This window comes from Triplophysa rosa, linkage group LG7 (assembly GCF_024868665.1).
Source record: "Triplophysa rosa linkage group LG7, Trosa_1v2, whole genome shotgun sequence".
Classification (NCBI taxonomy): domain Eukaryota; kingdom Metazoa; phylum Chordata; class Actinopteri; order Cypriniformes; family Nemacheilidae; genus Triplophysa; species Triplophysa rosa.
The window spans coordinates 1,474,999-1,481,357 of NC_079896.1; the positions used below are offsets into that span (position 1 = coordinate 1,474,999).

At 42.3% G+C, this 6,359-nt stretch overlaps 1 protein-coding gene across 1 annotated transcript in view; it reads right to left on the reverse strand.

Moving 5' to 3' along the window:
* Positions 1–5,875, reverse strand: part of LOC130556948 (cadherin-22) — a 141,196-nt gene extending 135,321 nt beyond the window's left edge. Inside the window, exon 1 of the mRNA XM_057338305.1 lies at positions 5,418–5,875. The gene's annotated coding sequence lies outside the window, so the exon portion shown is untranslated. The remainder of the gene's footprint in view (positions 1–5,417) is intronic.
* Between the last annotated feature and the right edge of the window lie 484 nt (positions 5,876–6,359).

Below are 6,359 nucleotides of genomic sequence, written 5' to 3' on the forward strand. Positions count from 1 at the left end.
TCTCTCTCTCTCTCTCTCTCTCTCTCTCTCTCTCTCTCTCTCTCTCTCTCTCTCTCTCTTAGAGCAGCGTGTCAGTCTGCATGAGCTTTTTAGCTTCACACCCACCTGATCTGTCCATACAAACCCACATTAGCCTGCCATCGTTTTGATCATCACCATCATTATCTTGCTTTGGGCGGCAAAAACCCAAGATCAGATGAAACGGCTGACTCACATAATGAGTAATGCCATTATTATATTAAACATCAACTGAGCCAAATAACAACAGTATTCCACAAGAACAACTTCCATCGAGTCAACAACACATTCCTAGAGACTGGGGTTGGATATGCAACAGCCATAATTAAATATGAATGGCCGCTCTCATACTCCCACGTGATCGAGGTACTGTACTGTAAACAATGTCCAATAACTCAATGAGATGAATCATTGGTTTGGAATCCAAGCTTTCGCTTCCACCGCTACCGCAAGCCAAGTGCCAATGGGATGTTCACTCATCAATGGATTGCTTCTTCGTGTATCCTCGTGGGCTGCGGTCCGGGCCAAGAGAAAAGTTCAAGATCGTTCATCACCTGTTAGAGAGCAACAATCACTGCCCTGAGGCTTCCAAACAATACCGGATGGGGAACGGGCCTGCCGGCTCTTTTCAACACAGAGTGTAGATCGGTTATCGCTGGTCAGAGATCAGCCTGTAGCTAGAACTGACCGGACATTCATACTGAAGTGACCACAGATAAAGTTTGAAATATAAAACAGGTGGACGGTGTGGGCGAGTTTTTGAAGTGGATGGAGAAGAAGCACTATGAGAGAAAGACACAAACCACCACAGATATACGAGAGCTTTTAGGGATCCCGTGTTCTCCTGTGCACCACAAAGCGTGAAACGCTTCTACAAACATTTGAAAGTTAACGTGAAATGCCGTTCACAGCCCATTTAACTAAAGGAAATTGTGTGCGGGTGAGTGCAGGTGTGCCGCAGTGACTTCTGGGACTTCCAGCGGGTTCCGTATCTTTGATATCGAGAACACATCCGAGTACTTTCATACCTTCTCTCTTCTTGTGTTCTTGACAATCTCAATCTCGTAGTGATTTTAGATCGAGCAGTACTTCCTACTGATCAAAGAGCCGTAGTTCACGGAAGAGCTGTGCATAAAACACAGAACCGAAGCCTTCGCGGTTTCAGAATCGCCCTAAACAGGTATAATTCGTGTGAATGGCGATATATATATCGTCCCGGTGTCGTGCCGAAAACACACTCCCTGCCAGATTATGCACCCCCCCCCACAATGGTTAGGGTGAGGATTAGGTGTTAGGGGAGGGGTTAGGATTAGGATTGGGTGTGGGAAGGGGTTAGAATTAGCCAATCGGACAGCGTGTTATTGAAGGGGGTGCATAATCTGGCGGGGAGTGTGTTTTCGGCACAACACCGGCCCTCATGAAAGACGGCCTGAGAGACATCTAACATGTATTTACTGCTTCTCCCTCTTACAAATGCCAACACGCGCAGCCAAGCTAAATTACCATGGTAACATCCGACTGGATGACTAACACCGAAATAAAATATAAAAGCACGCTGTGAAAGTGTGAAATGTGAGTCAATTTCACATTTGGTCATTTTTATGAATTCGCCTGTCAGTCAAAGCTGTTGCACATTTTTATTTGTCACTGTATTCACGTGTAGCCTGAGATAACATCTGAGATCACCTACAGTGTGGTTTGAGATCTAAATTTGGATTATTGCAGACTACAATGTGAGCAAAATGACTGCACATTACTGCACATAACATCGCCATCCTTTAGTATTTCATGGCTTAAACTGAATGAACCGGAACCGTCGTAAGCTTAACGTTTCACGCACAGACTTCTTAAAGGAAACGCAGCAGAGGTCTTAAAAGTATTCGCCACGCGTCTACACGCTTAACATGAATTATTAAGAATGCACAATGCTTTCTGGGCTCTGTTGCATGATAGTTTTTGGTCCGTGTTCAAATAAAATCTCATTCTCTCGGGCTGAGTTTTGAGTGACAGTAATATTGAATGACAGCGTAAGGACAGAAAATTATTGAATTATTGTTGCTGTGCTTGAAAAAAATGCATTTGCAAAAGGCACTTGACCTGCATGGGTTCCCTGAAAAACACAGTTTTCAATTAGATCCTCTGCTATTCGCACGCTTGACTGCTGACGGACACGCTGAAGCCAGAGAATAAAGACAAACCTGAGACATCTCAGTGAGAAAAATTTGCATGCTTGTATTATATTCTATATTTCAAAGCCAAATGGATATAAAAGACTAAATAGCGATATTTTTAATAATATTTTTCCATCTGCTAATAACCATCTCCATTTTGATCTGGAAAGTCCACTTTTCCACCAATCCTGACATGATCTCATTGAATGTGCTTTGGTTCACCCAAAAAATGAAAATTCTTTCAATATTTATTCATCCTCATGTCATTTCAAACCTGTCTGACTTTCTTTCTTCTACAGAACACAAAAGAAGATATTTTGAAGAATGTTGGTAATCAAACAACACTTAACACCATCGACTTCCATTGTATGAACACAAAACCCCTGAGACATTTATCACAATATCTTCTTCAGTGTTTCACTAAAGAAAGAGTCACATATAGATTTACAAACAGATGAGAGAGAATAATTGATGACAGAATTTTTATTTTTGGGTGAGCTGTCCCTTTAAATGGGTTTTGGGGGGATGACTTTTAAGAAAAGATTCAATGTTGTCGGTAACAAAAGTGCTTCAAGCTTGGCTCAGCTGAAATGCAAAAATCATAAAAAGGATCTAAACATTATATTAACTACTTAAGTTTAAGATAATAAAGTATATCTTGAATTAAGTTGAATTACAATTCGTTTTCAACATAAATTTTGATTTGTTTATGATTAACATAATCCAAGGCATATTCTTAGAAAATGCTATTTGAATTATGGACATAAAGTATGTTTGGACAATTTCAATGGAAAACGAGACAAAATGCTGATTTAAAACAACAATTTGTGTCTGCACATCCACATATTTATGTAGTCGCTCCGCTTGAGTAAACGGCAGAGAAAGCATCCATTGTCTCTGGATGAACCGGCTGAAAAGCCCACACATTCAGACCGGAAACGCGGGAGGTCGAGAGCCTTTGGCATCAACTGAATCTCGGAGCAGGTGTGAGCTGATCATTTAAGCAACGATCTGCAGCAGATCCACCTAAAGCATGTGTGAACCTCCCCGAACGCCAACCGCAGGCCGAGATCAATTAAACACCTCTCCAGGAGTCATAAAACCTCTCGTATTTGTAACCCATATCTGTCATCTGCACCGGCCCTCTGGCAACATACATCACCGTCCCCCAGCCTTCCCCGTCCCGCCGCGCTAAGGTTTATTCTCAGACTCAGTAAAATGTAATCAACGTTGTCCGCCGCACGTCGCATCGCCCGCGCTATCTATCAAAGTGTGCGCTTGTGTCCGTGGCCCCAGTTTGAGAGCCTGAAGGCGACGCGGACGGTCGCTAGAAATAAATCACTGCGAATCTATAACGCATTAGTTTATGTGAGTTCGCATGTTGGCGGCGATATGGAAAATATGCGGGAGAAGTCTGGCGCTGACAAGCTCCTTCAGGTGCATTACGATGGCACGTCACATTATATTGCGCATGACCGGCCCCCTGAGCCATATAACTGTCGATTCCCTACCGCAAATACATAAATAAAGCCGTGGAATGAAAGCGGGCAATAATTCACCACGCTCTGTTTATAATTGTTGGCTGCATTAAAAATGAATGCGACAATTACAGTCAAGCTGGCATGCAACGACGCAACTCAGGTTTCATTAGCGGCAGATAATCCCAGGGTGCAATGCTTTAAGCCATCTCTGGACATAGATCACTCGCCTAATTGGATAATGCAAATGGCTGATTGGATATTGAGTTTCAAAGCAGGCTCCAAGGGGCCCGACGGAGAGCAGGGTAAATGACAGCGATCAGTGAGACGCGGGAGGATTGGACTGACACGTCGCCTGCGTGCAACCAAGGGCAAACGGCCAACGGTTCTCAAACCCGAGAGGGGAGGAAAAGCCGTCAACTTTCACACCGCCTCCCGAGTTTTTTTCCCCACACACGTAGCGTACAAGACATTAAAGGTTTGTGCTCAGGAAGGAAGGAAACCTTTGGAGATGTCGACTTATCGACAAGGATAAGAATCGGGCGGTCAAAGCTGTCTTGCCCTCACCGGTAACTACAAAATAAAGATGCTGTGTAAACACGCAGAGCAAACTGTAGTTATTTGGCAATTCCGATGCAATTCAAATGCATGAAATATGCTGATTTTCTGCACAATATCGATGAACTAACAGTGGACACGTGCAATTTAACCCACGCCGTGTGCCATAGCTTTATTTAGAGATAAAAGATCATTGCTTTCCGGAATAATTTTACACAAGCAACCTGTCAATCAAAGATAGCACAGAACTATAAACAGAAGCACCGGTGTCGCCATGACGAAGTTAATTTTATGAATATCAATGTTCATGCGTCAACTCTGAAATATCTCATGCACGGATGCATGCACTACAATCTAAATATAAAATCTGAATCTGTAAAGTATTTCAAATGCGATGTTCACTAAATGCACAGTTATCTACAATTCCAACAGCATGGCGTAAATCAGACAAAGATTGAGGTATACAACGTTTTGCTGATCTGAGTAATTCTTGGAAGTCTTCTTATCCACTGCTGTCAATAAGGGTCAAAGCTCCATTAGACAAGCACACTAAGAGAGAAGTTTACTTGATTCTCCTACAGGACATTATTTCTCAAGTTTAAATACATTAGTGATAGTAAATAATTGTCATGTTACACAAGTTACAGTGTTGAAAAAAAGCACTGTGACCTTCCAAATATGCTTTACTCGATGAAAAGAAATACAGTGAGTCTTTAGGTGTAAGTCTAGGTAGGTATCACATTTTCACATATTTTTATATTTAGGGTAGGCTACTGCGTATACTGCAAGTGTAGAATTAGTGTCCTTATCGGAAAGGCATTTATTTGATCCAGCAACCTAAACCAAATTCATCACTGCAATATTCTGTCTTTTTCTGTCTATATCAGCAGATTTTACTGATGATCAATAGATGATGATGCATGTGCATTCAAATACCTGGACAACTCTTGTCAACTTTCCAAGAGGACAAAAACACATCCATATAAAGCCGCAAAAAAGCCGCATTGAGGATCGTTTCTGACACAAACTACAGGCAACAAGTTACAAATCCGTTCTGAAATGCGCGTAACGCCATCACCTGCCTTAACAATATCTCCACAAAGAACACATTTCAACACATCACACTGCCAACATGAGATTCAAAGAGTTGGAAATACACGCCTAGAGACAAGTTTATGAAGACGGGCATTACCTGAAGCGCAGTCGAAATAAAGCCGCCTCGGATGTGGATTTTACGCACTGAGGTCCGCGTAATTCGTGCCGTTCCTCTGTAACTGTACGATCCTCAGTGCGGCGCGATGTGAGCCAGGGGAACGGATGCGGTGCGATGGAGAGGGACAAATGTGCGATGCGCCGCGCTCCTCTCCGCCGCCGCGCAGTGATGAGAGTCCCTTTCTGTCTCCAGCTGAGAGCGCGTCTCCAGCGCGCAGCCCGCGGAGCCTCTTGTGGTGATGAGGAGAAAGTGTCCGCTGAATAAGAGCAGAAGAACAGATTCGCACGCTTCATGAAACTCCTGCATATGCTGATGTGTTGTGTACAACGCCAAGACGCTTATAAACCGACAAGGAGGTTTATGAGACACTGCAAAATAAGCAATCCTTCTAAATTCAAAATCAACTGGAAAACATGGAAAAGGCTTGTGAGAATTGACTCTACAAATGGAGGTGATGTGTATCGAATAAGAAATGGCTGTGCTTGCCTCCTGGGTAAGTGTTAAAAAGTGCTGGAAGTTTGAGTCGTGTGGGTATGGGAGGCGTGGCTAGTTTGTTTAAATAAATAATAATTATACATATTTGAGTTCAATTGAATTTAACATTCATTTTTGACCATATTTTTCGAAAGTGATTATTTATGCTAAAACATTTTGCACTCTTTAGCACTTGCCCACATTTCATGTTATATACAGATTACCTATATTTTTAGACACAGCGCTTTCTCTCCAATTGATTTTACGTTTAAAAGGATGTTACATTAGATAAATCTATATCCAATACCAAGTGGCTTTGCCTGCATGAGTGAATGCACTAAAAACGCTGTAAGTCTCCTGTAAGATTTTACTTGTGGGTCATGACAAAAATAGTTCACGAAGCAAAATCAGCTGGTGCATTCAAAAAAAGTGTTTTTGATGTACCAT